Source organism: Mus caroli, chromosome 5, assembly GCF_900094665.2.
Source record: "Mus caroli chromosome 5, CAROLI_EIJ_v1.1, whole genome shotgun sequence".
In the NCBI taxonomy this organism is placed as follows: Eukaryota; Metazoa; Chordata; class Mammalia; order Rodentia; family Muridae; genus Mus; species Mus caroli.
The window spans coordinates 18,630,014-18,640,974 of NC_034574.1; the positions used below are offsets into that span (position 1 = coordinate 18,630,014).

Below are 10,961 nucleotides of genomic sequence, written 5' to 3' on the forward strand. Positions count from 1 at the left end.
TGCAAGGATAAAGGACACAGTTTGTCACTTTAGAGCTTGCCTTTTGTGACACAATTGCTGGGCACAGATATTTACCTTCAGCCTGGAAATGCGTACCCTTATCAATTTGTTGTCTTTGTCTGTCCTTCCAGCCCTAAGCTTAATGGCTTGTTGCAATTAGTCCGTTAGATATCTTTTGCCCCTTGCCTGTAGCGGTGGCCGGAGGCTCTAGCTACCCTGAGGTGTTACATGGTTACAGAATCCTCTTTCCTCCAAAGCATGGCAGAAAAGCCCCCCTCTCTCTTTCCCGGCTCCTTTCCTGGAAGCCCCACCTGTACCTTCTGCCCAGCAATTGGCTCTTGGCCTTCTTTTTTTTTTTTTTTTAAAGATTTATTTATTATATGTAAGTACACTGTAGCTGTCTCCAGACATTCCAGAAGAGGGCACCAGATCTCGTTGCAGATGGTTGTGAGCCACCATGTGGTTGCTGGGATTTGAACTCTGGACCTTCGGAAGAGCAGTCGGGTGCTCTTACCCACTGAGCCATCTCACCAGCCCGGCTCTTGGCCTTCTTTATTGACAAATCAAGAACCAATTAGGAAACTAGACCTTAGTATCAGTACCATCCCTTACATTAGGTAGCCAAAAAGAATCATTGGATATTGTGGAGACACCCATGTGTCCTTAATGTACCCATCTGATAGACGGAGGTTTAGAAATAAAAGGTTTGGGCCTGTACCTGTGTAGTTACCATAGATACCATAACCAGGAGTAGGTTTGCAGCATTCAAAAGTTTTCAGTCTGATGAACTATGTCATTTCCTTCTTCAAAGTCTCTTGAATTGTTTCTATGTGTGGGGAATCAGCATTCAAGTAACCTGCTTTGCCATCCTTCCAGGTCTCTTCCCTCACACATCAGCATCCAAGATTTGCAAGTCTCCCATGGTCAAATCTAATCTTTATTAACTTTGAAAGACTCCAAAGCTTCTCATTTCCTGTGGAAATAAAGGCCTAGCCTCTCCCTGATTGGGACAGATTTCCTGACTTCCATTCTGAAGTTAACACATCCTTACTATATACAGGTAGATTTAATTCATCAGTCCTTTTTAGACTCCAGAGTTTTTCAGCAGCTGTGTTTACCTGTCTCACTGACATTTACAAAATTTAAAGTTAATAAATGATTATGTAATTTACCACTGGGAGAGCTCATATCCCCCTTCTGTTTTACAAGCATCTCCTTTAAAGCATTGTTACATTTTTACCCAATTGCTTGACCTGTAGGATTGGATGCGGTACCCAAATATGTTTAATGCTATAATATATAATACAGAATCAGCCTTTTCACAACTAATTTGAATCCTGAATAGGTATCAACTGTTTGATAGTTAATTTAATAATAAGTTAATTTTCTAAACTCTGCAAAATGAAACACATCCATCCAAATTTTACTTCTTTGTATGCCTTTAGGGTTACTTCCAGCAGGTAATGGAGCTTGATTATACACAGAACAAGTAGAACAAATTCTATAATTTCCTTGACTTGTCATCAAGTTTAATAGAAAAAGTTTTCTTTAAGCTCCTAGTATTCACATGACGCCTATTATGGAGTAGCTTATATTTCTAATATTTGAACTGAAGCATATGGACTTTGAACTATTTATATTTTTTGACTTATAACTTGCCATTCCTGATGTATTGGCATCTGTATAAAAGGTTCTCACAGTACAAGGAAGAATCCAATTCTTTTTATAGATTGAAGTTGCTTGCTCTTGAGGATACTTGTTTATAGTTTCTCCCAAAATGCTATTGCAAACTCTTTGGCAATCCTCATGGATTACCTATGAGGTAATTTCAGCATTAGTAAAAGTCACTACAATCTCTGCTGGGTTTGTTCCTGGTAATTGACAAACAATTCAGAAACCTTTTCTATATAGGTTTTTCCTTCTTTCTTTTCTTCTTCTTTTTTTTTTTTCCAGTTTATGTGCTAAAAATATGCATTCTGGGCTGGAGAGATGGCTCAGAGGTTAAGAGCACTGACTGCTCTTGCAGAGGTCCTGAGTTCAATTCCCAGCAACCACATGATGGCTCACAACCATCTGTAATGAGATCTGACTCCCTCTTCTGGAGTGTCTGAAGACAGCTACAGTGTACTTATATATAATAAATAAATCTTAAAAAAAAATATGCATTGTAAGATATTATCTTCTCTCTGTGTAAGAATTCCTGTGGGAAAATGAATAGAAGGCAAAGTAAGTAAAATGCAGCCCAGCTTAGGATCCGGGTGCTCATCCTGTAATCTTTCCTACCAGAGCCAATTCCTTTCCGCTTCAGCTGATAATTTTCTTATACTATTTAAACCTGAATCACCTTGAAAGGTTTGAAATAAATTACTTAGGTCTTGAGTAGTTAATCCAATTGTGGGCTGTAGTCAATTAATGTCCCAGTAAATTTTCAAAATAATTAAGTTTATAATTGGTATCTTCTGATCTATACCTTTTGTGGCTAAATTTTCTGTAAACCTGTTTTATAACCTAAATAATAGAATCTCCTCTTTGTATCTTTTCCAGGAGCAATTTGTAATCCCCAATAAGGCAAAATTCTTGTTACTTCATCAAGCATTTTTTTAAAAAGGCATCTCCATCTGAGTCAGCCCACAAGATCTCATCATATGATAAATTTTAGATTGAGAAAACTATTTATGAATTATTTCTAATGGCTGTTATACAAAATATTGACACAAGATCAATGTCCACTGATATCTCTTAGCTGGTTTTTTATGGTTAAATGTGGGCAGAGTGAAAGCAAATTTTATCTTGTTTCTCAAGGTATTGAAAAAAAGCTATCTTTAAAATTAGTCTCTATAATAGGTCATATCTTAGGTGACTAAGATGTTAAAGGGTGCTGCAGTAAATATTCTTTGGAGGTTTCTACCCCACATTAGATCATTTAGTTCCCAAATAAATAGCAAGCCAGTTAATAAGCCTTAAAGCACTAGAGCTGGGCAGGTATCAACCCTCTATGCTAGTTTGTCTACTTCCCTATCAATAAAGCAAAATATCAAAATATTGCTATGTTCTGCCTGGCCTTCATAGCCACGGGTTCACAATCCACCTATACTATGCATGGTGTTTGCCCCCACCCCTCAAAGCCGAGGAACTCAAGTCCTGCCTATCACTCCACTCACTCCTCTGCACAGCTGCAGGCATCTTCATTAACCAGTCATGGATAACTTGCGGGGAAAGTTTTTACAACAAAAGCTGGTATACATGATGACCTGCTTGTCTTGGAGCAACCAGATCATGGGGCACAGAATTTACTTAAAGACAAACAGCATCAGACCAACCCACTACAAAAGGGATTCCAGGTTGTAAGGAACCCATAGGCTGAATTACTTTGGTTGCTCTCAGATCTGTTGGCATCCTCCATTTTCCATATTTCTTTATGACAAATACAGAATCCTGAGGCTTAGTAGCAATGTTGAGCCTTCAGCTGCTCTTGGACCAGCTATTAGTGCCTGTCATTTTTCCTTATTTAAGGAACACTGCTTTGCTCAGACAAGCTTGTCAGTTAACCATCTTAATGGCAGGGTGGCTGGTATTTCTATTAATGGCCTCCTTATAAATTTGGAGCCAACTTCTGTATTAAGGCTAGCCCAGTCTGTAACATTTTTCAATACCTTCATCTGGAAAATCAAATGGCTCGGTTTTTTTTCAGGGGCCCACAAAACCCCTTTGTCAGTTTTCTAACAGTAATGAATATTTGTATCTCTGGATGGTGTACATTTATAAGCCCTGTCTGTTCCTTCCACATCTTTTATATATCCCAGGAAGCTTTCTCCATGGCTCATTAGAGAAAAAAATTATCCTGAATGTAAAGTTTCTAGAGTCACTGAAAGAAGATCTCAGACTAGAATAGTATGCAAAGGCACAGAGCGTTTATTCTTCAAAAACAGCTGGCACGTAGGGGTCAATCATCCAAGCAAAATCAGGGACCATGAGGGAAGCTAGTAGGCCCCTTTTAGAACCAGTTGGAGTTTTCCACTTGTATTTGGGTCACCTTCACCAGGATTGGTTGAGCTTTATGGTATAGGATATTCCTAAATTTCTGATTGGTTTATACCTCAAGGGAGAGATTGCTACCTTATAGGACTCTTTCATAACTGTTATAAGCCCCTGGCCAGATATCAGGGCAGTTGCTGATTGGCTGCCCTCTTTCTGCGGTGTCTACAAAAGGAAGCTGGGCTGTCCTGGGAAATTTAAGGTCTAACATGGCTGCCAGATCTATCTAATGAGGGGCTGCCATCGGAGTTAGGTCCTCTCACTAGGTACTGCTTGTCTCCAGCCCTCTAGGAAATGTCCGCCTCTGCTAAAAGTATCGGGCACTCAGACCACCTTTCGTAATTGCCTGTCCAATCATGACTTAATTGGAAACACTAGACCTAATATCCACAGTAGTTTTAAATAACTAGGCGCAGATATGACCATTGAAATTCTAATAGCTTTTTTGCATTCAGCATTAGCATTCTCAAAATGAAAGATTTAATGGGAAGCTCTCTAGTACCTGGATCTGATATTGCTCTATCTACAGCTTAAGTTACTTTGTAAACACTCAGTTATATAGTACTTGTTCACATACAGTGTGTTTAGCAGACTACCACTGCCTCCTGAAATCTCCTTAGAGTGTTGGCAACCAAATTCATTGTAACATTGTGAAATTCTTTCATCTGTGGGTAGCTTATAGTGACTGGGAAAGTCACTGTGGGCTTCCTAACAGGCCATCCTGCAATCTTGTCATAGGTTGGCACTGTAGGCTTTGAATGGAGTTCTTCTGACCTGAGTGGAGAACACGTTATATTCTGACTTAAAAGATCCCCTAGTTTCGGTCCGACAGCTTGTACCCTTGTGTCCCTCCTCTCCTTACCTAAGTCTGCTTCCTGGGAATTTGAGAGAGGACAAGATTTACTCCTTTCTTCTTGATCCTGATCTTAGAGAGACTGTTAAACCTATTGTAACCCATACGCCCCAAGGTAACTCAAAAGGAACTACACAGGGTCCAGGTGCCTTCTGCTATATCATTTTCCATTTTTTTTCAAACATTTTCTTTTTAAATATTGCTCATGCTTACTTCAGAGGCTTTACTTTATTATATTCAAATATTAATATTTTTCTTTTTTGGGTTATTTCGAGACAGGGCTTCTCTGTGTAGCCCTGGCTGTCCTGGAACTCACTCTGTAGACCAGGTTGGCCTCGAACTCAGATATCCTCCTGCCTCTGCCTCCTAAGTGCTGAGATTAAAGGCATGCGCCACCACCGCCAGGGAATATTTTTCTATTAACTATCTATACTGAATGTCTTCCCTTTCTTCAGCATCTATGTACACTTACAAAACACTTCTACTTATATCTCACTGCTTCCAAACGTCCTACATCTGTCCTGAGGACTGGTCACTCTCGAGCACACATTACTAATTCTGAGGCCTGGAACTTCAGTTTCTTGCATTCAGTGCGATGCCACTACTCTCTGCTTGTGTAATCTGGAACTTGTACCTTACACTGGCGCACTGCATATTCCAGGGGCTTTCAGGGTTTCACTTGTGGTTCAGTAATAAGGATATGGAGACATCTGTATCCTCTGTATAGTGTAAGGCCATTAGCCTGCTTCTCCAGGTGTCATTCGGTAACCCAGTTAGCTCCACCCAGCATCCCTGCCCTGCTCCTGTTCTGTGAGTGCTGGCATCATGAGTGGCAGGTGAACCCTTGCCCACGGTGGTTGGCCATTTAGGGAGGAATGAAGAACAGGGTTTCTAAGTCACAAGACTCCTAAGAAATATAGGAGGTAGGTTTCTATCTNCTAATGGCTACCCTCCCAGTTTAAGTTCAGGCAGCCATTTTAAGTACCTGCAGCAACTGTGTACCAAACCATGGGCTGCTGTGCAATAGCCTGTCCTTTTGTTCATAAGCGGACAGGGACAGTCTGCGGGATCAAAGCAGGTCAGGCTGGCAGGTGATGGCAGATCTGACGAAACCACCAGAAACATCGGGTTTACTCACTGTCAGGTAACTGCACTGGCTTTTCCTGGGGGGTAGAAAAAAACTAGAGATAAGAAACAATCATTTGGGTAGTTTGTGGGCCACATTAAGTCCTTTATACTCTCTTCCACTAGGTCAGAACTGGTTATATGGTAAAGGCATTCTTTGAAGAACAGGTCACGCGCTTCCCTTTATTGCTGTCAGCAAATTAAAGCCCTTTGGTCCCCACCCTCCATGCCACAGATGTGAGCAGGTTTTGGAGTGGCTGGCGAGCTGACTCTGAATAGTGTCNGCCAGTTGGATGTAGATCTGGTGAGACTGTGGCCACCGCCCGAAGCCCACCAGACCATAGTTGCCGAGTTTACTCTGCTCATGCCTGGGAGCGCCACAGTGCATCACCGTGGAGAATGTAAAGNTCTTTCACTCCATATGTTCNAGACTCTTACTTAGAATTATGAGTTCTCTGAAAACATGAACTTTTCGCCTCATTTCTCTACAGGNCATTTGAACATAATAATGAGGCATCAACATGGTAGTTTAAATCACATAGGCTATTTGCTCATTCCAGCTACAGCTAGAGTACACATGGCAGGTATAAGCCAGGACACCAAATGGATCCTACCGTACAACTCACTCTCCTGGGAGGACTTGATCTCTCAACTATGTGCTGGACAATTCTGAGTTGCCAAAGTTTAGGGCTCAGCAATGAAGAGCCCTGGCTGCCTGCTCTTCTTGGAGTTAGGTTCAATTCTTAGCAGCCAACTGTAACTCCAATTCCAGGGGGATTTGATGCCCTCTTTTGGCCTCCACAGGCACTGCACACACATGGTACAGACATGCAGGCAAAACATAAAAGTAAAAATTTTATAAATAAAGCCAAATTTTTCAAAAGATCTCTCATGTTAATATTGTGGCATGTTTCAGAGTAGGGCTGACACATAGAAAACTAAATAATGGAACTTAGTTCTACAGACCCAAAATTGTCATGTTCTCTATATGCAATGAGAATGCCTCAACACAGGGCTCCCAATGGAGAAGCTAGAGAAAGTACCCAAGGAGTTAAAGGGATCTGCAACCCTATAGGGGGAACAACATGATGAACTAACCAGTACCTCGGAGCTCTTGTCTCTAGCTGCATATGTATCGAAAGATGGCCTAGTCGGCCATCACTGGAAGGAGAGGCCCATTGGACTTGCAAACTTTATATGCCCCAATACAGGGGAATACCAGGGCCAAAAGAATGGGAATGGGTGGGTAGGGAAGTGGTGGTGGGGGTATGGGGGACTTTTGGGATAGCATTGGAAATGTAATTGAGGAAAATACGTAAAAAAAAAAAGAATGCCTCAAAATTCATCCGTTCCTGCTATGAAGGGGACAAAGTAACCTAAAACCTTGACTCTAGGGCTGGAGAGATGGCTCAGCGGTTTAGAGCACAGACTGCTCTTCCGAAGGTCCTGAGTTCAAATCCCAGCAACCACATGGAGGCTTACAACCATCCTTAATGACATCTGATGCCCTCTTCTGGTGTGTCTGAAGACAGCTACAGTGTACTTACACATAAAAATAGTAAATAAACATTAAAAAAAACCACACACATAAAAAAAAAAAAAACCTTGACTCTACACACAGATGCCTACCTTCTCTTCTGGAAGTCGGACCAGTTCATCTCAAGCTCCAGAGCTGCAGAAGAGACGTCACAGAGATGATTAGACCGGCAACAAGATAATTAAGCAACGCACCCATGTGTAGACTATGTTGACATTAACTAGCTTCTTGTATAAACAGAACCCTTAATGTACTACCCAGAAATGTTTGAACACAATTTTTATCTCCCTCTAAGTATTAATTCATTCACCAATGCTCCCATTTATTATTTTGAGTGAGCACACACGTGTGCTAGCACACACAAGAAGGTGCAAGAATAACTCTAGAGAGTTGGCTCTCTCCGCCAGGTCCCAGAATCAAAGGTAACGGGCTTGGCACTGCTAAGCCCTCTCACTACATTCTCCAACCCCTCATCTACTTTAAAAAGACATGGGGTGACTGCATTAAATTCCTGCCTGTTCTGTTGGCCTCAGGTAAATCCTTTAACCCATCACAGCAGCGTATCCAGTCAGGTTAGAGTTCTCATCCTTGGCCAAGAACTGTTCCTGGGATTATGCCTGGGAAGTCAAATCTTTCCATCTAACACATACCTTGAATTCATGGTCATCCTGGACACAGCACTCATCTGCTCAAAAGAGAAAAGAGCCAGCACTGTTAAAAGCAGCAGCCACAGCTTCTTTCAGAAAGGCCCTTCCTGGTGGCTCCTAGCTGCATTCGATGATGGAAGTCCTGCCTCTGACTAGCATTATTCCTGCACAGAGCTCTGATCTTCATACTGCTGACAGCTGGGAGTCCATTTTATTCCCTCTGGGCCATCTTTCCCACTGTTTCCACCCCAGAAGCAAAAACTCTTAATGTTTAGAAGCAAATAGTACTGCAAGTAATAGCGGTACTCTTCCTTTAGGAAAGTGAAACATTTTCTTTGATTTCAAAACCAGCAGCAACATCAGAAGTGTCTGCTGAGGCTGAATGAGGAAGGGAAAAATAATTCCTTACCTTAGAAGGTGGCTCATGCTGCCCTTCACTCTCAGACGGGCTCAGCAGAACCCTAACCTCTAACGGAAAGAAAACTACCACCCAGGGAACTTGTTTACAAGAGCCCACAAGCCTATTTTTCCTCTAAAATGTCCTTTACCAGGTACGGTGGCTTATGTCCATAAATGCCAATACTTAGGGTCCTGGAGCAGAAATATCCTCTGGGCCAGCATGACAATCTGTCTCAATAATCAAATAATCTTTTAAAAAGACTTATTTCTTCTATGAGTGCACTGTTGCTATCTCCAGACAACACCAGAAGAGGGCATCAGATCTCATTACAGATGGTTGTGAGCCACCATGTGGTTGCTGAGAATTTAACTCAGGAACTCTAGAAGAGCTGTCAGTACTTTTAACCACTGAGTCATCTCTCCAACCCTGATATTTACTTTTAATTGGTGCCTCAACCAGCCACCTCTTAAACAGGGAGGACTCTGGGTGTTCGCTAAACACCTATACCCGGTCTTAGGAACTCCAAATCACGATTCCTATATCATTGCTTAGGGGTTGCCTTACTTAAGTGCTAACCCAGTCACTCAGATTTCTCCCAGGTCCCAAAACCCAGATAGGCTGGGTCTGTGTCAGCTGTAGGGTAATCCAGGTCCTGTAGGCAGAGGTCCCCGGTGAACTCGCTTGCAGGTATCCGCCTGAATATACCCTCAAACCTTAAAACAAACGAGCACTAAACAAAAAGCCCAGCCTCTGTGCCAAGCGGCATTTGAAGGACACGAGCGGCGGCGAGGACGCGCCTGCGTGGGCGAAATTACCCCTGTCCTTGCTGACACTGGGATTATCCTGCCTCCTGCTACTTCCCGAGCTCTGATCTCATTCGCTTCCTAAATAGGCGATGTCCCTGTCATCCGAGTCCTGGGCGGGCAGGAGCCCCGAGTGTGCCCAGGACCCGGGCCGTCCGGACGTCGCGCCTCCACCCGGGAGGGGACAAATCCGGGCAGCGCAAGGCCGAACGCCTGTCCCACACCGAAGGGACGCGCACGGGCAGGGACCGGCGCCACGGGCGAGCGCCGTGAAAATCTCCGTGGCCACGTGGTGTGGTCCTGGGACTCGCAATGGGGACAGTACTTACCAGGAGCGCGCCGCGGCGGAAGAGCTGGGCGCCAGGGCGGGACCGAGTTTAAAACCGACCGGACATTGAGCACCCGGGCTCAGCCAACCAGATTAGCCCAGCGCCCCTCCTGCCCGCCCCTTCCCTGGTTCCCGCCTGAATCCAGCGCCGGCTCGCGCGCGCCCCCTTGCGGCACCAGAGCCTCCCAACATGCCCCTACCCCAGGGCAGTGGCCCCACTCACTGCCCTGTGGAATCTGTCACCTCTCTGAAGGTTAGAGGAGCATCTTGGAGTCACATCACTTGGGGATTTCTTTTTCTTCTCCCCGTGCTTCTCAGTCATATATTGAATTTGGTACTTTTAATTGACCCACATCCTTTTGTGCTTATTTTCATTTGAATACCCATATGTAACAAAATTTTCTCCTCTTAAGGAAACTGTGACATCATGGAGAGTAGAGTGGACTCTCTTAAGAGGGGCTGGTACAAGGAGAGGACCCCATGCCTAAAAATCCCACTACTGGCTGTGCATTTTCAATACATTTTCACCCAGGAGGCACCTGTGCCTGACAGAATCAGGCTGGGATATTTTGGGGTTTGTCTTGTTTTTTTGTTTGTTTGGTTTTGGTTTGAGATAGTGTTTCTCTATGAAGCCCTGGCTGTCCTGGCACTCCCTCTTTGACCAGGCTGGGCTCGAACTCACAGATCCACTTGCCTCTGCCTCCCCAGTGCTAGGATTAAAGGCATGAGCCACCACCCTGCAGGGTGTACCCTCTTTACTAAAAGCAACTGTCCTTCTAACAAGGGAAGACAGAAACCGATAATGAGTGACAAAGGAGTAGGGAGAGAAGCGACTACATGCCCAGGAGTGCCCAGGATCGTGACCACTGTGTGGGAAGACACAGGAAAGATCCCTTCATTGGCGTCCAGAGGCATTTGGTTCAGCTGATACCTTGATTTTGGACTTCTGGCTGCCAGCGCTGATCTGGCGTTTCTGTGGAAGCCATTAAGGGCTTTGTTAAGGCAGCCCCGGAACCTAGCTAAATGACTGACAGGAAGGGGTTGAGTCCTCCGAGTGGTTAAGGCTAGCATCTCCTAAGGGCCCTCATCTTCCCTGCCCACTGTGGTTTATTGCTGTGTGCGCTTGCACACAGTAGCTCAGTAGCTGTCGAATTACTGAGGTGGCGAGGGGATGTCATGGTGAACATCTTAGTCATGAATGCCTGAGTTTAGGGACTTTTTTGCTAGACATTT

The 10,961-nt window shown here is 43.9% G+C and overlaps 1 long non-coding RNA gene and 1 other non-coding gene across 2 annotated transcripts; both read right to left on the reverse strand.

Moving 5' to 3' along the window:
* Positions 1-5,266: 5,266 nt before the first annotated feature.
* LOC115031121 lies at positions 5,267-9,747 on the reverse strand. The gene is made up of 4 exons (XR_003836726.1): positions 9,730-9,747; positions 8,201-8,235; positions 7,643-7,685; positions 5,267-6,051 (listed from the first exon to the last, which is right to left on the reverse strand). It is a non-coding gene; the product is annotated as an uncharacterized LOC115031121 (long non-coding RNA).
* LOC115031234 lies at positions 8,075-8,145 on the reverse strand. The gene has a single exon (XR_003836845.1). It is a non-coding gene; the product is annotated as a small nucleolar RNA SNORD93 (small nucleolar RNA).
* Positions 9,748-10,961: the final 1,214 nt, after the last annotated feature.